At 39.9% G+C, this 13,919-nt stretch overlaps 1 protein-coding gene across 8 annotated transcripts in view; it reads left to right on the top strand.

Moving 5' to 3' along the window:
* Positions 1–13,919, top strand: part of LOC124164351 — a 239,991-nt gene that overhangs the window by 40,004 nt on the left and 186,068 nt on the right. Inside the window, exon 1 of one of the 8 annotated variants that reach the window (XM_046541639.1) lies at positions 5,203–6,293. The exons of the other annotated variants lie outside the window; for them this stretch is intronic. The gene's annotated coding sequence lies outside the window, so the exon portion shown is untranslated. Of the gene's footprint in view, positions 1–5,202; positions 6,294–13,919 lie in introns of those variants that run through there. 8 annotated transcript variants of the gene reach the window in all.

Below are 13,919 nucleotides of genomic sequence, written 5' to 3'. Positions count from 1 at the left end.
CTTTTTTTCACTTTTCCAAATATTTCGCTCCGCTTATCTCCTTTATGTGTACTTACACTGGGGAATTATCAGTTTATATCCAGTTTTAAGAGTCTTTTCTTACCAACACTAGCTTTAAACCCGATATTTTATCTCTCACTCTCTTCAATTGTACAGACTAAAATCGCTGGTACAGCAATGGCTTTTTTCTGGTTTCGCTAGGATGTTAGGACCATAGAGGAGGAACCTCTATGGTTAGGACCCGCCCGCCATTGCGACGGTGCGGGATCCCATCTCTTCCTTCCCTATCCTTTCCCTGGAGGTGTCATCGGGTTCCTATCGCGGCGCCGCCTCCTTCCTTTCTCCTTCCTTGTCCTCCTCCCCCTTCTGCGGTGTAGAGGTGAAAAGCTAGCGCTTGCCCCAGGAGTGCATCCTTGTGAGCCCGCCTTGGAGTCTCGTTCCATTTGTGTACAGACTACCTCTTTCTCTTTCTGAGTAGTGGCGCTTTTCTACTTCCTATGCCGATGATCAACTGTTCTGTTTTCCCGAATACGTGGTCAATTCTAGCAAAATGAATATCTATATTCCCGAATGAGTGGTAGCCACCTATGGTAATTTGGTATATCAGTCGTGTATCTAGCTATATCAGGCAGTTCAAGTGCACTATGGCTTTCCGCAAGTGAGATATAAAATTAAATTTGAGATGTGAAGAAAGTTTTTGACGATGCCAAAATAAAATATTTTGCTAACAACCAAATCGATCAGAGATTCCGTCACTAAGCAGTTTTGTACTGCCTGTAATTTATGAAATATCATCAATTATTTGAATATCCTGCTTAAAAATCAGTGAGAGCCAGGGCAAGAAATCTTATGAATGGGCACATAACATTACGTGGCATAGCATAAATCTATCTTGAAAATTGAATTTAGGCGCGGTTTCAGACGAAAAATCAGTTATTTCAATTGAATTTTTGTGTATATCTGTGCAACATGCTCAAAAATTCAAAAAGAGCAAAATTATTTTTTATACATGTTAATATGTAGCCCCCTATGACTTTGATGAAACCCTGAAGGATTATCAAAGAAAGTCAAATAAACATTTAGCTATCTCCTTTTAAGTAATTTCAGGTAATATTCAAAATCGTCATCTATGTAATAATATAGCTGTAGCGGTCAATAACTTTCATCGGGGATGAATTTATTTTCACCGGCTAGCACTCCCAGCGTCTGCTAAGAGACTTGCAGTTTTTTTTATTTTTGAAGTTTTTTTATTTTTGAAGTTTTCATTATTAAAAAAAATATTTTATACTAAGTCATACTGAAAGCATATGTATCTTAAAAGTTCCAATTTATGCCCAGTATCAATACTAATAAATAGTAGATCTGTGGTACACCAATTTAGGCAGCGCTATGAGGGTAAAAGTAGTGATTCTCGTGAAAATTAGAAAATTGAAGCATTATTTCTTTGGTCCGATAGTTGCCGAAATTATTTATAACTTTCCATAAATTATGTATTTTTAATAGCATATTGTCGTGACCTCTCGTGGACGGCTCTACCAGGGGCGACTCAGACTCGGGATCTTGACTGACGCTGAGGGCTTCCGGACTGCGAAGGTAGTGGACCTCTCGGAGGGACAGTTAAAGGAGAGAAATGAAAGGTATGGAGTTTGCCGAACAAGAGTGATCTCCTGCCTCGAATACTCCCGGTCAATCGTAGAGCTTCAGGGAACCTCAAGAGGACCATAAAGAGCAATTCTTTGTGGTCCTCTTTTGAGGTTCCCGTTGGTCCTTTTTACCACCATCTCCACTTTTCTCAACGAATTAGGTCAGTTCAATTCTCTCATCAAAATATTTAGCTTAAATCACGGTATCACCATAAAAAGCATGCCTAAAAATCGATTTGTCTTTCTCACCTCACTTTATTTTTGCCAAAAATTGCAAAATGTGAAGTTTGTGTTCATATCCCTCGATAATGCTGAAGCCCCTAAATTGTAGACCCTTGAAGTGAATTGGAGACCCCTGCTCTGAACCATTCCTGAGAATATACTTGTTCGTTTTTCTTTATGTGAATAGCCGGGGGTTCCTTTTCACAACCACGGAAATTGCGTCAATGCGGGGAACATTGCGGATCAATGCTTTCCCATGTGATAATTGCTTGAAGTACTTCACCGGACCCTTTGCCGAATGGATTGTCAATAATATGTGTTGGCAGTCGCGATAAGAAATTTTCTACTAAAATTAAGGTATGAGGAGTCACGAGCAAGCCCCGAAGGCTTGAGAAGGCTGAAGGCAGGAGCTCCAAAGCGGCAGTAATAAGAGTGAGGGAAACTATAGGGAATCCGAAATGGGGTGGGGGAAAATATATTAATTCAACTATTATTTCTAACAGCATATAGTAGTATAGTTTGATAGTATACGGTACGATAGCCCCGTATACTATCAAACTATACTACTATTTAATACAGCTGTTACCCACGGTGCATGTTCGTCTGATTTTGGGGAAGGACAATATTTTCTGATTTGTCAGCAGTTGAAATTCACCAGACCCATCCTCAATTTCTTAAGATAGTGTTGTTTTCATGGCAGTTTACTCGGCATTGTATGCGAAATCTCTTTCGATCTTGTCTCCTAGCTGATATTTTACTTTCCTAAAGCTCAAATTTTTCCTTTGATGAGGAAGCCCTTTCGATTTAATGGCCATGAGGTTATTAGCAGTAGTTTCGGAAATGATTTACACTAAGTAACTTTTAGATATTGAAGTTACATATCCGTAAAAATGCCTGGTGATAAGAATCGAAGCTTGACTTCTACAATTTTCTACTACAATTTTCTCGTCAATACTTTTTTTTTGTAGAGCGTTGATAAGTAATGGTATGCATGGTTCCCGATGTTATTGTTGTTATTATGTCTTGCTAAACCATATCTCCTTGAATCACGATCATGTATATTTTTGACGGATAATTAGCCAAATAAAATCTGTGATGAACGCAATAGCAATTAAACGTAATTATTATCGTAGCATTCAGTATCCTCTAATTCTTCTCTAGTCCATTTATTCTTTTTTATTTACTTTCATAATTGAATTTGGTTTAACAAATTCTGCTGTGAATATCAAATTTTATATACTTTGTGTTTCACATGAACTCATTAGTTATTTTTCAGCCTACAGCCGATAATTAGTTGCAACTGTGGCAAAGTGACTTTTTGTGCGTCATATTTTTAATTTGCCGCACCGTGGTTGAATCGTATATTTCATCCAAAATATACATTTTTTTCCGGTTTTATATTCAACGAATAATCTTCGCTCATCGGTGGGAAGGGCTTTTTCCGGCTGTCAGTAGGGAAAATATTGAGTTTCCTTTGACGAATTTCCCCTAAGGAGCCTTGTATTTCTGCTACACAGGAATATGGCAGATGGGCTAAAGTGCCACGCCCCTTCGGCTTCACTTTTCTACCGTGGGATGGGTAGCTAACGCCCTCCCCAGAAGATCTATGGTATAAGCAAACGGCTTCAACAATAGGCATGGGCAAAAAATACCGGTATTCGGTAGTACCGAGTACTATTTTTTTTTCTACTTCGGTAGTACCGGCCAGTATTTTTTTAGCGGTACCTCCAGGGTACCGGTACTAGAAATAGCGGTACTTCGACGGCGCTGCCAACTTTTGTGTTATCAATCAACTACCTACCCAGCTACTTAAACAATTGAATGTTGATAATATATCAAGCTTGTATTTAAGCGTACTAAAAATAATACCATCTATTTATTTTAATTTTAACTGATAATGTAAGCAGTAATACAGTTGGTCAACGTAAGAAGAGACTGAAGAATAGCGATGTTCTAATGATATAGGCATTTCTGTCAAGCTTAAGCTTGTTTACACTGGTTATCAACTTTTTTAATATATTAGCAATGTACATCCGTTTCTCGTTTTTGTACATACAACCAGTCAAGTGAACCACCAAAAGAAGGGCAAATTAATTTTGCCTCTTAATTATTAACACTTCTTCCTTAGTTTATTTCTTGTTTTCTTATAATTTAACGGTACTTCTACAAAAACTGAGTTCGACACTAATATTATAATTATTGATATAGACGATATTTATTTACTCAAATAAGGCAAGAAAAGTCAAAGTTATGGAAGTCCACACATGTATTTCTTCCTTGACATAAATGGAACAGCGACCTGCACGTCAAATTTTATTCGATCGCAGTATTTTAGCCATAACTAACACCGATTCTTGTCGTGTAAAGTCATAAAATTAAATGTCTTAACATTAGAGGAGCTTTTTCTAGGTAATCTCAGGCTGCAAACGTAAGCTCTGTGAATGAGAAGACTTTTCAACATAAGTTCTCGGCAGAAGACGTTTCTAATGTTGGTCTCGAGTCCGAAAAAAACCGGTGGCTGTAGGAAAACAAGTCATCTGATAGAGTTCCCGAGAGAACGTCACACTTCATGTACGCAAGGAAAACACCAAATTTAATGGTATGCACCAAAATCATCACCATTAAAAACTTCATCGCTATCACCCTTCTCTCTATTAGAGATCTAGCCTCCATGTATTTTTCCGACAAATTTTCGTAAAAAACCCAGGTAAGGATTTTTTTCGGTGTATTCTTTCTCTACGTTACGCTAATTTACCGAAATCCCGAACAATTAGGGTAAATCAAACGTTAAATCTCAACTTATTTACATATTTTATCAATTATGAAAGTAACGGTATACCGGTATTTTTTCGCCGGTACTATCGGGACAGTACTATCACAGAGTATTCTGTGGTACTATTATTGTTTTTTAAAACTCATCACAAAAATACCGGTACTTTTTCTTGCCTATACAACAAGGGTAAAGGCCAGCGGTGGGGACCGGAGGGGATGAGGGTGCTTTCCTCCTCACGGGTGGTAGTGTGGTGGTATAGGGCGGGCAGCGCGGGGGGCGGGAACGAGTTGGGCCGTTGAGAGGACGGGGAAGCACGTGAGGGTTGGGGGGGGGGGGCTAAGGGCGGGGAGGGGTGGGTTTTTCGCCGCGTGGTTACGCAGGTGCAGATATAGGGAGGTAGGCGGAGCACTCGGAGGGAAGGGCGGTGGAGGGGGGTGGATAAGCGCGGGAGGGGAGGGCGGACGATAGGTTCTCGGAGGAGAAGGCTTTGACTGCGGAGGGAAGATGAGAATCTATCCCATGGGGACGGCTTCGCTGTCCCACTATAATCGCATCAGTCTGTGCCGGCGGCCGCGAGTAAGAACAAGCATGCGACGTCCGCGGAGGCTTCACGAACGTCACGTGCCGTGGTGTTGTTGATGTTTTTGTTCTCGCGGCGTGGTTCTTTTTTTTTCGTTCAGTCCCCGTGTCGGGCACGGAAGTGTTGCCGGCTACTGTGCCGATTGGGAGGAGAGCACCACTACGATGTGTTTCGAGTGCTGTTGTGTGATTCAGTGACAAGGACCCCCCACTAGCCTGAGCGGACGGAGTATCGGAGTGGTGTTCTCGTGCTGTCATTAGCCCCTTGGTTGCGGGCAGAAATTTTCTAATCTTTCACCTGGTGGGGAGCAAATCCACCGATTTTTGGAGATGCCGTTTTCGAAAAAAAATTTATAGAAAAGCTATCGCACAATAATGGCAATGTACTTAAAATATATTGGTATAGAGCCTCTGACAAAGCAAAAAATATGCAATGATGCAGAAAGAATGAATATTCACGACTTCTCCGCATAACATTGCGACGCGACGGCACGCGCGACTATAGTCGCGCTCCCCGCACGGGGAGCGCAGTCCGCTTGTGACTATAGTCGCTCTCCCCAGTTAAGGGGTTAACTGTGATTTTCCTCCTAGACCCACTGATGGAAGATTGCAGTCTAAACGACGGGAAGAGATAGGAAACTAGTGGTTTGCGAACTTCCTATCAGACATTTTTCTTCGTGGAAGTGAGATAAGAAAAAATAGATCTTTTGTCCCATTTCGATATCGTTGGGGTAAACACGGGCAGTTTTTGCTGTCAGCTTTGTTTGATGTCGGCGACGGATTAATAAGGTACTTGATGTCGGCCTTATCCTGTTGTGTCTGTCCCTCGCCTCTCTGAACCTAGGCGTGGCCGCTTTGTGATTCAGCCGTATTCCTGTGACACCTCTTTGTGTTTGGTGAAATTCAAGCTCTCGAAGACGTCAAGAACGGGATAAACCATATCTATGTGACCGCTGCGTATGAATCCTCCGTAAGATTGAAGACTTCCCTCCCGCCAGACAGTTCCCGATCGCCCGTTGCGCCTAGGGCAGCTCGTCAGGAGCGCCCATACTCCAGGGTTTAACTTCTAAATTCAGGTAAATTCATCATGTAGCCATTTCATCACCATCACAAGTTTAGCTAAAGTATTTCTAATTTTATGATTGAGCACATTGAATTCTTTAGAAATTTAACTATGTTTCTTTTTGCGTATATATGTTACCTTTGTCTTTTTCATAAATTTATCTTGGAATTAAATAATGCCGACAAGACTCGTACTCTGCAGTGTGCGCATACAGTCTGACAAATTTTCTACGGAACGAGTAATTTTATGACGTACTTTTTATCTAAATTTCCGCATTTTCATATTTTTAAATGTGGTAAGAGACAAAATCATTAGATGGCGTATTTTTACATTTGGTACTTAGGTCCTCTTTCATAAACCGTAACACAATGTTTTTTTAAATTCAATATTACCAAAGATTTTATAACAGCATGACTTGTCTTACTTTGTACCTATTTTATGCAAAGTAAATCAGATTGCACCAGTGTGATAGAAAGGTCGGTTATTATCGGAAGCCTTACAATAGATTTCTTCTCCAGCACAATGCTAGATAATCGTAGGTGGATATTTTCTAAACGCTTCCGGTCTAAATTCTTTCTGCTCGACTGTGTTTTTTTTCAATTCTCACTCTCCGTCACTCGCCAGAAACCCCTTCTGGTACACCCGGTTGTATTATCTTTCAAGTGATCATGCCTCGGAGACGATCTTGAGGGGAGACAAAACGTTCCCTTAATCGAAGCCGCTTTCGCGAGAGGGCGTTTTTTTGGTTTATTTGCCCCGCGAGAATTGCGTTATAAAGTGATCTTTTGTCAACCATTGACTCATGCTCAACATTTTTGAGAGGGGCAGTCCTCGTTAAGAGGGGAGAAGAGTTTTACTGAGGATTGTTATCGGAGTAGAGGGGGAATCGGGAGAGTGTCACGTCGCCCAAAGGAATATTATTTGTACCCATTTTTCCTTCTGGTTAGCAGGTAGCAAAGGGAACATGGAGAAATTCTTCCCACTAATCCGATGGAAATGTTTTGTCTCGCTTCCAAATTGAATACCATTCATTTTTAGCTTCTAATGCATTTAGTGAATAATATTGAACGTCTATATTCACTCGTTTTATTAATATATTCATGCGTTTTTTAAATTAATCCATTGCCAACCTTGACTTGACTTGTTTTTTATTTTACCCGGTCCTGGTGAAGCCACTATACGGCCTCTCTTCCCCTGACCCAGGGCTCTTGTACAGAGTTTTACAGAGTAATTTCATTCAAAAAATGTTTTCATGCAAAAAGTTTAGCACGCATGCCGCATATTTTCCTTTATGAGACAATTGCAGTCAAAAGCGAAGGGCTGAGGAAATTTTTCTTCGAAAGAATTTGTCTGTATGGCTGGTTGAAATTAGGCACTCAGATGTATAATGATCGCGATGAATCTAGATCAAATATATTAACAATGATCTAATTTTACTCTTAAAGAATTTGAAAAAGATTTAATGGTATTTGTTTGTAACTTTTCATATTCTTCTTTCCAGGTAAGGAAACACCTTTCTTCAGTCTATCATGGAGGACCACTTTTATTATGGTAACGTATGAATTACCCGGTATATCGCTAAGAAGTAACCGTTATAAAAGAAAGAATAACTGCTCTCATAAATTCCTCATTCGAATGTTTGTTCGCTGCTAACAATGTTCAGGATAGGTACTTATTTTTTGTCTGCATATCCTCAGAGCTTTCGAAGGTGGAGCGTTTATATTTTTCTCTGCAATGACGCTATAGCAGCAATAGAAATGATGAGGGTGATTTGGATGGCTAGCAATAAAATGTCTAATAGCACTCGAGAGGATAGTGTGTTCAATTGGACGCTAAATTGTAATCAGGAGCAATAATGCGTGGAGGATGAATTAGTATTTTTTCTTGCCTGAGTAAATGTGGGTGGCTTTCAGTATCTAAAGATTCGAGGGAGTGATATTAATGGATAATATAGCTTTGAACGGGTGCTTTGCATTTCAAACCAATTTTTTGCATGTAAATATAAATATACCGATTCTATCTAACACGAATCGTATACCACGACTCGATGTATATCTTGACATTTTTCCGGAAGGCAATGTATGAGCAATTTTTTATATCTTTTAAATGATCTCTTAACCCATGTAAATACGCCCAAAAAATTTATACGCCCTTTGTACGCCCAAAAAATTTATATCCTGTACTTCGCTACATTTTCATTGGGCACATCTTTCCAACTTGATAAATAATTTCTTCTGAGACTTTTCCTCGACACATTTGCAATCCATCTTACTGCATTCCTCTTATTCCTTGTGTCAAGGAATACATGTGGCTGATTCCAAGTAATTTTCAACACTGCATTGTCGTGATCTTGATCATTTTGTTAATCTGTCATAAAAATAATTTTGTACGTTCCCCTGCGCACAAGTTGAAGAAAGTTTTCCCGTAACTTTTCCTTCTAAGGTCCCGTCAGTCATACTTAATGGCAACCCCATAGAATCACTAATTTGCTTACTGTTAGGTTTCGTTGGTAAATTCCAAATATTACCATTTATTTCTCAATAATCCCTGAAGTATTTGCATATGTGTGACCATTTTTTCTTCAATTAATGAAAAACTAATCGCGTCAAACTTAAGGTTAGTATTAGCCCTTTCTTTCAATTCATAGTTTGTTAAGACCGTCTATAGAATCAAAATTCAGCTTAGGGGTAGTGCTGTTAGACGTAAAATATTCTTAACATTGATGACTCAACTATTTTTGTATCTTTGTATATCTGAGCTGTTTATTTGTAACTTTTCATATTCATGAAAATTTTTTCGTGTTTTCGTAAAAATACATTCGTTTGCCGAATTAACTATTTAATTTTTTGCAGTAAGGGACTTTAGGAAGTACCCTGTTCTCTTTGGTAAGAAAAGGTCATAAAGCAGTTTGATATCATCACTCTCGCATCTACTTGGTCGCTTCCTCAGATAGAGATGATGATACATTCAATGCAGAAGTACAACAGGGACGATGTTCACGTCTTTGATGAGGCTTACAACCAGCGCTCAGAACGTTTGGATTAAGGCTTTACGCAATTAATGTATCACTCACCTTAGTCACTCGCCTAGACTCGGCATCCGCTACACCACAGAACCCCTCCCCTCTCCCATCGACATTAAATCATCTCCGCGATCATGAAATTGGAGCGGCACAGATATCCGTTGACCGCGTTCACTGTTCCGAACTTTCAAGTTCAATTCTTCCCACTTGCCCCGGTTCTCTCTCTATTTTATCCCTCCCGCCCCTCTGTCTTTTGGTTAATGTCCACGACGTTCATTGCCCCACACGTGACGGGGGCTCGTTCTTGCCCTCTTGGCTGGCTCCGCTTTAGCGACTCGCGGGTCATCGCGGCTAGGGCCACTCTGGTTGACCGGACAGCGGGATTGCGTTCTCTTTCCAAAGGGAAACGTCGCACAATGGGCTAGAATCGAAAAAAGCTGGCCAAATCCTCAAAATCGATTTTTTTGAGCTAGGAAGGTGAAAATTCGCATACATATTCCCAAATAAAGTGTGCATAACTCTCCAGATTATTTCTCTCCTGTGCTTCACGTTAACGATATATGTGAGGTCAAAGTTGAACAAATTTAGCGAAAAACGACCACCCTCGATTTTTTCGGAAAATTGCCAGCTTTATCGTCCTTCACTGGTTTCATGAATAGTTTTATCGACAAAACTGTCATACCGTCTTAATTGACACTGCTTTTTATTTAATTGGAAGGGTTTTTAAAGAGTTTGTTTCATCAATGACCATAGACATATCTTGGACGGTGTGGTGTGCATGTGGGAGTCCAAATGCATGCTGCATGCTGGTGATTGATCACCCCCTGCCAAACACCCTAGAGATGGCTCGCAGGGTAATTTAGATGTAGATGAGACATATAACAAAATGATGGAGCCTGTTTTTAGCCCTTTTTACATAAACGTAGAGAAAAAGTATACATTACCCCGGACTTCCGCCAAGTGACTGATACTTTGAAGTTTCTATATTGTGCATCTAAAGTTAAACCTTGCACCAACTTGCAACCCCGAATTTTAAATCGTTTTTTCGACTCCGGATCTGGCCGGCGGCGGCGGAGAGTACGGCGACGCGGCAAGCGTGTGGACGCAATATGGTCTTATTCACTTTTATATGTGAAAAACAGATATAATGGCAATGGAAAATAATCACCAGAAACTAAAATTAATAAATATTGCTACGAATGACTCTTATTATGCAATCGCTGGGCACTGCAATAAGTGCACTGAAAGGTTTCTTTCTTTGAATGCATTCCATATACTACTGCGGAGAATGCACTTAAATCGTGCGCTTTAAGTAGGGAAACGGACACTATTATCAACAAACAAACTGTATAACAATAACAAATAATGCATTCATTAAAGGCGATGGAAAATGGCCCAAGACAGTACTTGATTTTGCCGAAAATTCAAGCACTGTCTTGGTGCTTGAGGAGTGCATTATTTTTATCCAGTAGGTTTATTTAGTTTATATCCGTGATTTAAAGCAATATATAATGTATACGCAGCACTCTTATGCAGCGCAATGTACGAGTTGCTTTAGTTTAGCCAGTTTCGTTCTATTCTAATATCTAGTTTGAATGCTATAATGTCATAAATGGATGCGGTTTTCTCTCGATTCCTTTTTTATTTTTATGTAAAGATCAGAGATGGATGGTTTAAAGCTAAACAAGACGGGCGTATAGCGTGCATCTTCGCCAGCAGGACACAGGCCAAGTACACCGGACAGCAATATGCGGTCAGGCCAGAAACTAGGAGAGTTCTGAGGACACGAACAAGCTGGCATGCAAATAAAACTATTAATTAGTAATAGAAGACGAAAAGTAAACGTGGTAACTGATTCGTGCATTTGTTATAAAATGCCAATAAATTCATGCAGATGGCTAGTATTGGAACTTAAAGTAACATATCAACTATACGTGTAGAGTCTATTCAGAGTCAAGCTTTCCTGGAGCTACATTATCGCAGGTGTTATGGTCCCTATTTGTACGCGGAAAAGATCAAAATCTTAAATCACATGATATCGTTTGCTTGCCGGAGGATTGGTGGGAGGGACGTTTCAAGGGTATGAACTTGGGGAGAAGAAATTTGGAGAGAGACCTGGTGTCAGCATTACGAATTTGAGTATAGGGAGTGAAAATTTTAAGGAGAGGAAGTAGCGAGGGATTTGGTATCAAGATAAGAGTCCAAAGCACGTTTTGAGGTGCCAGTGTTATATTTAGTTTCATCTTAACAATGTTTTGGTTCGGCCATCAAAATAATACAAGTATTTTTAATAAAGATAGCAAACTTTGAAGTCATTCCATCACTCATCTCGTGCAAGGTGAATATTAAAAATTATTCCGAGCCATAATCAGCCATTAACTATATCGGAATGGGTGCTCGATAGTGGAATTTTGCTATTCATTTTTATCGAAGCATAGCTCAATCCATTTCATCGCATTCAATTTTGCGTAGCATTATTTTCCGAAATAAGTTGGAGGCAGTTTTCTCTGGTGAAATTTTTATAGTGTTCTATCAATACGACTTCTTTACCAGCTGTTTTCTTTGGAAAACATAGGACAGGGCCCTCGGTTCTGATTACAAATTCTAGGGAAGATCGTTCGTATTTCCGCTTGAGTAATGGTGCAGAGTCGCTTGATAACAGTCATTTTTTGATGTTCATACAGTTCGGTGCGTTTCCGTAAGGGCTTCTGTGGGATGGCAATCACTTTCCGTTCGAAGGACATGCTTCTCTCCCGCGTGGCAGGACGCCATCCATTCTCCACTCCATTGTCTGGTTCCCACTTGTGCCCGCCCCATCCCCTTCCAACCCCATCCATCGCATTTCACAGCAACTCCCTTCCTATCGTACTCTCACCTTCTCCAGGTGCACATTACTTCGGCTGAAAGAGTAACGCTCGATGAGTAATCGCAGCAATCATTCCCCCCTGTCTTTTTGTGAAAATTCTATGCTTCTGTCATAATTTTACATCATGGAATATCAATGATTCAATCCGTAGGTTGGTATGGACAGACGAGGTTAGAAATCACCTCAGAATAAGCCACACAAGTAAGTGAAGGTCGCACATTCAATATGATAGAAAAAGCTGTAGTAATTTTCCATCATTTTTCATTAAATATTTAAATATTCATTAAATAAAATAATGAGTAAATTAATAAGTGCAGAAAATTACTACGGCTGTGACTACGTAGGTTTCCGCGGTGTCGAGGTTCCAATGTCTGTATTCTTCCGGTGCCACTGTGTCGGTTGTGGTTTAACCTCGACCGTAAGAATGGAGACATTACTACGGCTGTTTGTATCTTATCATAATGAATTTCCGTAAAGTAAACTCGTCGAAATCTAATCTGATTCACACATTCAAGGTTTGAGGCTAGTCTCTTTCCTGTGCCGGCTCATTCAGCTAGAATGTTTGTGTCGGGATGAGCAAAGGCTTCACTATGGATTTGAAATCGGGACCCCGCGTACGGCCGCATAATTCTCTACTCCCTAGTTTATCATTCTCCCGTATGAGCGCATATTTCAAGGCTATTACTAATGCCCTCGAAGTGTCAGCGAAAAAATCCACAAGCTGCATGATTCCATCCAATAGCTATTTTATTCATTATTGAAACAATGGATATTAAATGCGTACAAAAATAAAGAACAAAACTTCACAGCTATTTCGTGACATTTTTGGGGGGGTTGTATATTGTATTGAATCATGTAGGGTTACGAAAAGATTTTATTTTATTCTATTTATTTCTCAAAATAAATCTTGAAAAGAACGATGCCACTTTATCACGATTTTATCTTTTTCTCAGTAAATAGGGATACATTTAAATGTTTTTTGGTCAATATTAATGAGTTATGAAAAGGTAAATCGAGATGGACTACATCATCGCTTACTGGCGAGAGAGTGCGTATCCTGTCGATCCTCCAATTCTAGTTCCCACAGCTTCCTTTACGACCCCACCGGATTCCCTCCCCTTCTCTACCCCCCTCTCAGCCTTCATCGTCATCGCCATCAACATTGAAGCCGCCACCTCCGTCTCCGGTCAATTATTTTTTTGGTCCCCCGGTAGTTCATCTCTCTCCATCCCATTCCCCTTGCCAAGCTCTACTCTGCCCCCGGATGCCACTTCCCAGGAGGCCATCGGAATATCTCGATTGCGGGGGAAGTTTTGAGAGCCAGGTTAATGGGACATTGCTAAAAGTGGGGGAATGTCACCGACCTAGAGGCCGTTTGCCTTAGGATATTTTTGCTGGCGATACCTTTAGAATAAGTTTAATATAGGGTAGTTTTGGTCATGTAATACGTTAAGGGGAAGAAATATTTTCAGAATATTTATGAAATTATAGTTGGTTCGAATTTTAAATTTAACTGCACTCAAAATCCATACGAATGTGGAAATTAGCGATTTAAGTAAATTTTAGAAGAAATATTCGATAGTTTTCTCCTTATTTTGATTTTTACTATGAATTATTTAATAATTATATTGTAATATACTATAATTTTCATCTCCTTCAGAACTCGCTTCTCCCTTTCACCTATTCCAAACTCATCCAATTTTCCCTCGCATATTTCTCACTCACTCCATGATTCAATCCGAAGGTTGGTT

The sequence above is a fragment of the Ischnura elegans genome, chromosome 8, assembly GCF_921293095.1.
Source record: "Ischnura elegans chromosome 8, ioIscEleg1.1, whole genome shotgun sequence".
Taxonomy (NCBI): Eukaryota; Metazoa; Arthropoda; class Insecta; order Odonata; family Coenagrionidae; genus Ischnura; species Ischnura elegans.
The sequence above is the reverse complement of the archived record's forward strand: the minus strand, read 5'-3'. Positions and strand labels throughout refer to the sequence as shown.